Source organism: Garra rufa, chromosome 1 (assembly GCF_049309525.1).
Source record: "Garra rufa chromosome 1, GarRuf1.0, whole genome shotgun sequence".
NCBI classification, from domain to species: Eukaryota; Metazoa; Chordata; class Actinopteri; order Cypriniformes; family Cyprinidae; genus Garra; species Garra rufa.
The window spans coordinates 10,221,459-10,233,158 of NC_133361.1; the positions used below are offsets into that span (position 1 = coordinate 10,221,459).

Below are 11,700 nucleotides of genomic sequence, written 5' to 3' on the forward strand. Positions count from 1 at the left end.
ATGATGGTAATTTATTGAATTACTCTGATTTTATTTTAATATTTCAATTTCCTGTATCTGTATCAAAATGCTTTTTAGAAATAACAACAGTGACTCATTGATTTTTGTACGTCCACCCAGTTCTGAATCCACTGTGGTTGGTTCTATTTGTTTTTCTGAAAAAAAGAAAAAAAAAATCCAATCACAAAATTAGATCTTTATATTTGGAACTTGTTTTTTCAAATTCTTCTTCAATTTCTTACTGGAATAACCTTTATGATGATATTAAGTGGGCATATGTTTGGTCACTCCCTCAGAATTTTTTTTTTTTAACAAATAAAGTTAAGGAAATAACTTATAAAATATTACACAGGTTTTATCCTGTCAAGCAGTTTTTGCAAAAATTCAAGAGTGACATTGACACATCTTGTTATTTTTGTCATTTTTCTTCTGAAACTGTGACCCATTTCTTTTGGGAATGTCCTTTTGTCCTTGTTTTTTTTTTTTTTTTTTTTTGACTTTTCTTTATGTTTTAAACACATTCTTTTTGTTTTTATGTTAAAGACAAGAATCTGCTTAATGCAAGTTTTTGTATAAATCTCTTATTTATTGGAAAGTTTTATACACATAAATGTAAATATACTAATTGTAATAACCACTTTAACATTTTTAAACAAGAACTGCAATTGTATTTAAATACAATATCTACCTCTGTAAACAAAAAAGCTATAAAAATGTCTAGAATTTGTGCTATGTTTAAGATTTCTCCTTAATATTTAATTATATTTTTATTCATGTGCCCCGCTGTTTTTTTCCTCTCATTTATGTTATCCTTTATTTAAGTATTAATGCAAGATAATTTGTTTGCTGTTGATACCTGTTTTGTTCTATTTGTTCTGTGCATTTTGTAATTTCTGTATGTTATTGTAATAAAAAAAATAAAAACAGTGTCTCAGGCCCCTCTGTCCACACTCAAGCTATGATATGTGTATGCATTTATTTTTTTTTTATTTAAGGGAGTTTCAGGTTGTCTATTGATCATTCTCACAGCTTTCACACGAGACGCTCTCAATTTAACGAGAGGCTTCTCAACCTGAGCACACGTGCCAGATGAAGCTCTACTTTGAATGCGCAGTTCGCACATGCGCAATGAAGTTATTTTGCAGTAGTGGAGCGTGGTTTAAATATTTCCACACATGCTAGCATAAACAAATTTACAGTATTGATTAGTTGGCATAGTAACACTATACAAAGAAAAAAAACTGCCAAAATTCGAAAGCATTTTGAAGATATTGCTGAATATTTATTTCACCATAGTAAAAGTAAAGTTTTTGTCTGAAGTAAATCTTTTAGCTCAGTTTTTAGTGTTCTTTTAAAATTTTAACTATACTGTACAGCTGTGTGTTGCGTTCGGGGCTGTCCCAAGCATGGTTGCGATGTGTTTGTCAAATTGTCAAAGTCAAACTGCAAAATTAGCTCAAACTAAAAAGCGCCTTTATTTTATTTTATTTGAAAAGGTAAATTTATTTTATTGACACCATGTTTTAGTTTGGCTTGTCATTTTTTCAGTTGATCAGATAACACTTTAAGCTCTCATATGGTCATGTTCCAACGTGCACCTCACATGTTACAATATACTCCACTCAGATGTCACTCCACCTACGGGGCATGTTGTCACATTTCACTTCCTTTTTTTAGAGGTAAAGAACGAAAAACGTGTACACTGTAATTACAAAATAAAGCTTCCTATTTATACTAGACAATTGTGAAATTAATGTGGATAAAAAATATACTCTGAACATCACATGGATTTATACAACCTGAGATATTTAAAGGTTCTGCCCCGCGCTTCACTAATCAGGCGCTCCAACAGGAAGCAACACTTCCTGTGTCATCCGTCCCACAGGAGAAAACGAAAGTGAACAGACGGAACAACAACGAAGGGACGCTCACATTGAAAATCGTTTGTGAACGAGAGGAGAGGGGACGAGACAGGTCAGCTTTGGTTTAAAATGTTTCAAAAGTATCAAATATCAGTCGAAGTTTAACGTGGAAAAATAAAGCAAACACACATAGATGAAGCTTTAAGAGCGCATGTGTTGAAACTTCCGCGTTCGTGCTCAACATCAAATAGAGTACTTTCAGATGAAATACTTTGACACTAGCATTCGCGGACAAAACGAATATACTTTGGCATTGAGACTAGCTTTGTGAAGACTCTAAGCGGCCGCAAGAATCAAGGTGTTTGAATGTGGGTTGAGAGAAGATTGTAGATAGTGGCAATGGTCCATTTGAGAGATAGGCGGCGGTAATGCACTTACGAAGGTGCGGTCACAGTGCACTTTTCGTTCCATTGACTTCCATTCATACGCTTGCGAATGCTTTAGACCGGAAACGCAAGCCCATGCGAAATATTTTCGCATTTCGCTGCGTCTGAAAGTTCAAACTTGGTGAACTCTGACCAACGAATTCGTATCACATGACTCTGTGGGACCAACAGGAGATCGATACGTCACAGCATGACCTCTAGCTGAATGAAAAGAAGCTTTATTTAAACCTGCAACACTGCGGTTAAATGTAGTAGATTGTGTGTTTTTACATTTAAAATGTATTATTAGTATCATGTGCTGAATTTAACTTTTAAAAAGACGCAGCCGAGCATGACGTCATATCACGTCCGTTGCAGCAGCATCCGAAGGATTTTCGCATGCTCAAAGTCTAGTGTGAAACCGCCTTAAGTCTGCGATCCGCAGTAAAGCAAGTTAAAGATCTGTGCACCCATGAAGGTCATATAAACTTTTTGAAGTACTCTTGTACAAGGCTTTATTATTATTATTATTATTATTATTATTTTAAGAAACTGGACTTGACAAGAGAATTTATGCAACAAATTGGATGCCAGCTGCACCTAAAAGTAGTTTACAATCCGCCACTAACCAAGAGAAGAATAACTTTTTGATGAGCTCGAATGGATGGTTCTTTATTTTTGTTGTATGTTAATTAAATTGGAGATTATATGTCATGTCGACTGATCTGCAGGAGGAAAGGCGTGTGATGGTATGTTTGAATGCAGCGGCTGGATTTAAAAAGCTGTTAATGGATTTGGCTGTGGATTATAGAGATCGCTAAGACATGTGACCAAATGGGCGGCAACCTCTTCAGAACGCAAAGAATTATGGGTATGTTTGGCCCTGCTGGCATAGCAGGCTATAATCTGGCATGGAAATAATGAAAGATTAACGTGGAAAACAGAATATAATCCTACAAAATGCAGCGGGCTAAAGAAAACATTGTCGGACCATACCGCCTAAAACTAAATCCTTATGCAAAAACGAGATATGACGAGAAAATAAAGGGAATCAAAGGACTGGATCCTTACGAGCAGAGCGACTGGTCAAGGGACGTCAAACTGTTGCCCAACTTCCAGCACCCATATATATACAACTATATGATATTAAGTGTTAGTGCATACACACACACGAAGTTGCGATAATCAGAACTGTCCTATACAGTGATTCCATTTAAGTTGCGTGGGACTCAGCAGCGCACCAGCCAGAGAAGAGTCATGGCAATGCGATGCTTGCCTTGCACATGTCTGTAACTTATCACCCACAACCTACCCTCATACATTTCCAGTTCTTTTGAAAAAAAAAATTAAAATAAAAAAACATTTACATGTTAGATGTGAGCATGGTGTATAATTCTAACACGATGGCTTCACAACAATACACATATTGGTCAAAGCACAGCACACAACCACAATTTTATCCAGCATACTTCTTTTAATGTTTTTAAAAGAAGTATCTTTTCTGCTCACCAAGGCTGCATTTATTTGATTAAAACAAATAAAAAGAGTAATATTGTGAAATATTATTCCAATTTAAAACGGCTGTTTTCAATGTGAATATATAGTAAAGTTTAATTTATTCCTGCCCACCCAGCAAAAACTCGTCGAAATGACGTCGAAAAGACGACAAAGCCAGACGTCTAAACAACGTAAAAATTTGGTTGAAAAGTGAAAGACGAAACGACGTCTTTTTCAGGTCGTAGAAAAGACGTCTATAAAAAGACGTCCAAATTACGTCTAAATGTGGTTGTAAAGTGAAAGTTAAAAAGACGTCTTTTTCAGCACGTAGAAAAGACGTCTATAATAAGACGTCCAAATTACATCTAAATGTGGTTGTAAAGTGAAAGTTAAAAAGACGTCTTTTCCAGGCCTAATTTCAACCGTGAATTCATGATTACATTGTTACATTAATAATTACAGTCAAAATAAGACAATTCACGAGTACCAAAACATTTATTGACATATAGTATTAAATACATCTTTCACCTAATCTACTGATCACAAGCCTGCATTTGATCAAACGCATCGTAAAAAACTAATATTATGAAATATAAGTATAAATATTTGTTTTCTATATAAATACATTTGTAAAAGGTAATTTATTCCTGTGAAATACATTTTCAGCATCATTACTCCAGTCTTCAGTGAAATATGATCGTTCAGATATCATTTTAATATCCTAATTTGCTGCTCAAGAAACATTTCTGATTATTATCAATGTGAACTTTCAAAAGAGCAGTATTTATTTTAAACAGAATTTTCAAAACAATAATCTTTGATTAAATAGAACAATGGCCAATTATAACCACACTGTCATTAATTACTTACCCTCATGTTGCTCCAAACCCATAAGACCCTTTTGTGCAGAAGGCAAATTAATACATTTTTAACAGATGCCTTGTGTACACAAAAAACAGCAACAATAAAATTAAGTCTTCATTCACAAATAATGTATCTCCAAAACATTTTCACAAAAGCACCATGAGATGGCCAGCTCTCATTATGGTGCTCTTGTAAAAGTGTTATTTTTTTTAATAAAAATGCAATGTTTTTTGTGCAGACAAAACATTCACATCACTTAGTTTATAAAATTGAGGTTAAACAACTGTAGTAACATGGATTACTTTAATAATGTCCTTACTACCTTCCTGGGGCTTCAAAATGGTAGTTGCATAAACTGTGAAATGGAGGGACATCAATTTATCAGATTTCTTCTCAGATCTACATTTATGTTTCAAAGATGAATGAAAGTCTTACAGGTTTGGAACAACATGAAGGTGTGATACATTTTTGTTTAACTAATACATTATTAGGTAAATCAGATCTCTCAGGGGCTCAAGTAGATCTCTGCCTAATCTCTGATCTTCTGGTTCTTCTGTTCCTTTCACAAACCCAATCCTGGATCACTGAGCCAAGACGGAAGTTTTCACTTTAAATGCTTCAGCTGGGCCGCTTTTTCTTCAGCATCTAAAGTGAGAGAGAAAACAATATCCAAAATGTAAATGTAAACATAAATAACCAAAATGTCTAAAATGTAAAGTACAGACTAGACTTTTCCCTACTGTTAGGGCATTTTCACCTCAAACAGTTTTAATAAAGTTCAAGCAGTTTTAAGTCAATCAAATTTAAGTATATGTGAGGCTCACTCCTGCTTAAAGGTTTAGTTTACCCAAAAATTTAAATTCTGTCGTTAATTATCAACAAATGAAATTAATATTTTGGTTTTAATCCAAGAGCTTTCTGATCCTCATAGATAAATTGTTGAATAAAGTTATTTTTGTTTACTTTGCGCACAGAAGTATTCTCGCAGCTTCATATAATTATGACTGAACCACTTATATCACATTGACTTGTTTTGACTATGTTTTTGGTTCCTTTCTGGGCATTGAAAAATGCATATCCACTATCCAGTAAATATGGGAGGATCAGAAAGCTCTTGGATTAAACACAAATTATCTTAATTTGTGTTCTGAAGATAAACAAAGGTCTTATGGGTTTGGAACAACATTAGGGTGAATAATTAATGACAGCATTTTCATTTTTTGGTGAACTAACCTTTTAAGATCACCTGAAATCCCTCAACAGTTCTTCTTCAGAAAAATTAGCATGTAGCACCAATATTGATTCTTCATGGTCTGATTCCGAAAGCCTTTTTAATATATTCATTTTACACCTTAAGCAAGGGACAAGAATGAATGATAATATGAGTACATGAACAAGATGCTTATTTTCTCTATTATAGGTACAGCCATTTAAATTAGAGGCCACCACTGCAATTTAAAATCTGAATAAATGACAAAATATATTATAAATAACAAAAAATAAACAACACAGTTCTTTCCTAGTCATGTAGACAATAAATGCAGTAATATTCAAAGTGCAAACAGAGACCGAATCTTTCAAGCATGATACAGAGCTATTAATAGACAACTACACAACTTATTATAGTCCACATACTAATAACAAATTAAATATTTGATGTAGCCTAATTTTCGCTCATTGGGGAGTTGCTCTCTAAACGTGGGGTATTAAAATGCGTGTGCGCGTTTTAATTTTGGTTTCGTTTTAAAGATCAAGCGAACTCGGCGGTGCTGAGCATGGATTCTACAATACAAGGGCTTACTTTAACAAAACCTTTTGAAAGTGGCAAAGGACACAAACTGGATTCTAAAAAGTGTGTCCCCAGTGAAAATTACACCCCTGCTTGAGTGCAACTCTGCTGCTGAGTTATCATCTGATGCAAATGTATGCCGCTTTGTACAGTAGCCTATATTGAAACTGAGACGCCAGAATTGTATCCGACAGAATGTGTCAAGTGTTTTATTATATTTAATAGGGCTGGGTAAAAAAATATAGATTCTCCGATTTTAATCGTTCTTCAGTTTAACGCAACGATATCGATTCGGGAAATCCCCGAATCGATTCTTAATGCGCATGCTTCACGTAAGAGGATTTACAGTCTTTTTATTTTTTTACAGTAATGTGCATTTTGCAGTTTGTTTACATGGTGTACAATGGATGCACATATTTATGACTTCTTGTTACAGTGTTCATTCAAAATAAAAGTTTTTTAAAATAAACAACTGTGTGCATCTTACTTAAGAGAGTTTCAGTTACCAGCATTTATATCAAAATATGGATCCCATGTCTGCAAAACTAACATTTTAAATTAAATATTGATAGCTAATCGCTATCGAATCGAAACGAAATCGTATCGAATCAAAACCATAAAAATTAGAATCGAATCGAATTGCCAAATTGGTCACAATACCCAGCCCTAATATTTGACGTGTTGCCAGTCTTGAACGCGATAAACTTTTTGCAAATATTGCATCGAACGCTGTTGCCGTCAATATTAGCATAATTTAGCAATACTTTTGATCACTTAAACATCGTTTGCTTTAAATTTACGCTTTGCTTTAAAGTGTAGTGTACATTACAGCCTCACATTTGACAAGCTCTGGGCGAGTGGGCGTAACCGCAGTAAACTATTGATTTTCAAGGCAGCCTCGCCGCAGCTAATCACCAGCATTTGATCCGGGCACGTTTTCTAGCTCACTGACGTTGACAAGATTATACCCTTGGATATCGAAATTTGGTACTGAACGAAAATTATTTTTTTGATACTTGATTCGGTCGGGGCTTAAAAAGTATCGAACTCGATACCCAGCCCTAAGCTTGGGTATAGAGAATGGGAACCTACGTCACTGTTCATTGCATTCTGGGTAAAATTACTATTTACGTTAATATTTTTTACATAGACTAATAATTGAGGTGAGTTTGTTTCCTCATGCACAGACAAATCCAAATGACATCCTGCAGCTCGTGACAATACATTAATGTCCTAAGACACGAAACGATCGTTTTTTGCGAGAAACTGACCAGTATTTATATCATTTTTCAGCTTTGATATACAGCAATGTCCAACTCAACTCAGCATCTGGCTCGTTACATATGTACGCTCTCTGGCGTAGTATATGCAAATGCTGGAAGGTAAAATCAGTGAGATGTCAACAGACCCAGTGAGTTGTGCAAGTAAACGTAATATTTTAGCTTTAAATCGGTTTGAATAGTAAACAATGAGTGTCACGCGACAGATCACTTCCGGTGTTTGCGTGTACTACGCCAGAGCACATACACATGTAACGTGCCTGATGCTGAGCACACGCTTGGGACAGTTGTGTGGACATGGCTGTATATTAAAGGTAAAGAATAGAATATAAAGTCGGCAACACCTAAGCTCCAAAAGTATCAAATATATTTATTGTTAAAACAACTTTCGCATAGCGTGTGTTACGTTTCGAGCACGCAGGCTCTTCATCAGACAAATTGACTACTAATGTGCATCCCTTTATATCTACAGGTGATCACAATCACATATCAAAACACCATGTTACTAACAAATAAATCGACTACAATAAATTTACATGCAAAGATATATAAAACTATGCAAAATACAACAATTAATGTACACTTCAAAAAACACTTTTCTTAATTTTGTACCTGCAAGTGTACATCCGAATAATAACATTAATCACACCAAAACCTTTTGATATATTCTATACATAAACACATCTGTATTACCATAACAGTTCAGAGAAATGGGCGAATATCAAAATCTTCATTAAGTCCTCTAGGGGACAACGTATCTAATGTGAAAATCCAAAAAGCCTCACGCTGTAAAAGCAATTTGTTAATGTCACCTCCAAGACGTGGATATTTGACTACTTGACTTGTTTTTAGAGGTAAATCTACATTTGTTCCTTTTAAGGGTAGGAATGCCTCTTTGGACACTTATTGTAGGTTAGTTGAAAGTGATGTGAACTTCTATATTAAAATCTAAAAGACAATATAAACTTGCACACAATTTATCAGAAGCACAACTGTCTGAATTGGCAGCACTGAAACAAGATTCATCTATAGTCATTCAAAGTGCTGATAAAGGTGGTGCAGTGGTGATTTTAAATCGAAGTGACTACGAATCTGAAATTCAAAGACAATTGTCCAATTCGACCTTTTATAAAAAATTAAGTTCAAATCCTGTGGTTAATTTTAAGACATCTGTACATAACACTTTAAAATTGTTTGTAGATTCAGGATTGTTGACGAAAGCTGAATATGAATATATGTGTGTTGAACATCCGATTACACCGGTGTTATATACACTGCCTAAAATTCATAAACCTTATAGTGATATTCCTTCTGGGAGACCTATAGTGGCAGCTATTGGGTCTCTTACAGAAAAAATTTCAGCTTTCGTTGATTTTCATTTACAGTCTTTGGTGATGTCTTTACCTTCTTACATCAGAGACACGATGGATTTTATTGAACTTGTTAACAAGGTGAAATTACCGGATTGTCCTGTTTTTCTAGTCACTATGGATGTTGAATCGTTGTATACCAATGTTCCGTTTCAGGGTGGGCTAGAGGCAATTGAATTTTTTCTGAATCAACGTCTTTGTCAGGTTCCCAGTACTGCATGTTTGAGTGATTTGGCAAAATTGGTGCTTTCACACAACTATTTCTTGTTTGGGTCTGAGTATTATTTGCAGATTTCGGGGGTCAGTATGGGATCTAAGATGGCCCCAAGTTTTGCATCTTTATTTTGTGGGATGTTTGAACATCAATTTGTGTTTAATCCGGTCAACGATTTTTTAAAACACATTATTGTATGGAAAAGATATATTGACGATGTTTTTCTATTATGGAGTGGCACTGAAGCTGAGTTATTAGAATTTCACAATTTGGTAAATAATAAATGTACTGCGTTAAAATTTACCATTGATTTCCATCAAGAGAAAATGAATTTCTTGGATGTGCTTGTTCTTCATACCACGTCAGGTATTGAGACTACTTTATATCGAAAACCTACTGATCGCAATACTATCTTGCATGGACAATCTTATCATCCCGTGTCCTTAAAGCGTTCTTTGCCAATTTCTCAATTTAGTCGTATTCGCCGGATTTGTAGTAGTGATGATGATTTTCAACAACAGTCACACATTTTATCAGAGAGATTCAGACATCGAGCATATAAAGAAGAGTGGATTCAGTCTGCAGCAAGTCGTTTTAAAGATGTGTCACAAAAAGAGAGTTTAGTTAAAAAACATAAAAAAAACGGAAAGCCGTGTCAACTGTTACATGCAATATTCGCCAGTTACCAGGGATGTCAATAACGTTTTATTAAAACATTGGCATATTGTAGAGAGTGATCCTAGTCTTAAGAAATGTTTTGAAAAACCACCTCGTCTAGTGCATAAAAAAAACGCCTAACCTTCGAAATATGTTAGTCAGAGCAGATTTAAAACCGGCTTCTCACTTCTTGGATAAAATACCTCATGGTAATTATAGATGTGGTAATTGTCAACAGTGTAATTTTACGTATAAGACAGCAACTTTTACACATCCGCATACGGCAAAAATTTTTAAAATTCGAGGTACCATTTCGTGTAAGACGGCCAACGTTATTTATATGCTTCGTTGCCCTTGTGGCTTATGCTACATTGGTAAGACTAGTAGACCTCTAAAAAATCGTATTTCTGAACATCGATGTGCAATTAGACATCACAATCCAAAAAGTCCAGTTGCACAGCATTTTGCAGCTTTTAGACATTCGGTTTCCACTCTTCAATACATAGGCATCGAGGTAGTCAAGTATCCACGTCTTGGAGGTGACATTAACAAATTGCTTTTACAGCGTGAGGCTTTTTGGATTTTCACATTAGATACGTTGTCCCCTAGAGGACTTAATGAAGATTTTGATATTCGCCCATTTCTCTGAACTGTTATGGTAATACAGATGTGTTTATGTACAGAATATATCAAAAGGTTTTGGTGTGATTAATGTTATTATTCGGATGTATACTTGCAGGTACAAAATTAAGAAAAGTGTTTTTTGAAGTGTACATTAATTGTTGTATTTTGCATAGTTTTATATATCTTTCAGGCATGTGATTGGCTAAGGACAAAAAAGCAGGAAAATATACTAATTATTGTCAATCAAGTATTATATTAATTAACATATATTTTATTTCCTTAAATGTTTAAATTTGTATAACACATGATCTTGTCGATCCATCAGATAACATTTACAACTCTACGTGTTTGGTGCTTAAAACCATTGACTGATTTGTTTACATTGGTCTTTTTGACAACAGTAGACGTTCGAGCTGATAAAAAATGTCAGATCATTCTCTTCCAGCAGGAGGCGCTATCAGAATGATACACAAAGCAGCGCCGCAGCTGACTTTGAAACGTGCAGCGCTCATATTTATTCAATGGATAACCTTATAAAGTTCCATCGCAATTCTTGCCTTTTAGTCCCCACATTTAAGACCACCTGAAATAATTAGTCTTTCTTAACCCCTAATAACACTACAGTCATCAATAAATATGAAGAGCTTTATTTCAAGAACTGACTTTCAAAAACCCTTAGCCTACACAAAATACGTTTCTTTTTATTTTGCAGAAGAGAAATATTAGGGAAGTAAATTAATATCAGCATATGAAGTATATTCGTCTATCATTGTCTCTTAGAGAATGTGCACATTAGATGCTGAAAGCGCTGTTTTTACTTTCACTTTAATATATGCAGTTTTCACGTTGCTTGTGTGATATCCATTGGCTCACCGTCGTGGTTTAAAATATAAATATGTATAAAAATACAGTATAAAAAGATATATTTACAATATTTTGCGACGTAACCCCAAAATAATGCATTTTCCATCAACGTTTTTCACTCACTGAAAGCTACATCTGTCTGCCGATCTCTGCTCTCCTCACTGCACGGAAGATTGCACCCAAACGCTGACCATGGTGTGCTTGATATAAATGTATTTATTAGAAATAGCGTTTGGCATTTTTTTTTATTATTA

At 34.7% G+C, this 11,700-nt stretch overlaps 1 long non-coding RNA gene across 1 annotated transcript in view; it reads right to left on the reverse strand.

Moving 5' to 3' along the window:
* Positions 1-4,819: 4,819 nt before the first annotated feature.
* The window catches only part of LOC141321227 (uncharacterized), a 9,499-nt gene continuing 2,618 nt past the window's right edge, over positions 4,820-11,700 (reverse strand). The window contains exon 4 of the long non-coding RNA XR_012353708.1: positions 4,820-5,293. This is a non-coding gene — a long non-coding RNA (uncharacterized lncRNA). The remainder of the gene's footprint in view (positions 5,294-11,700) is intronic.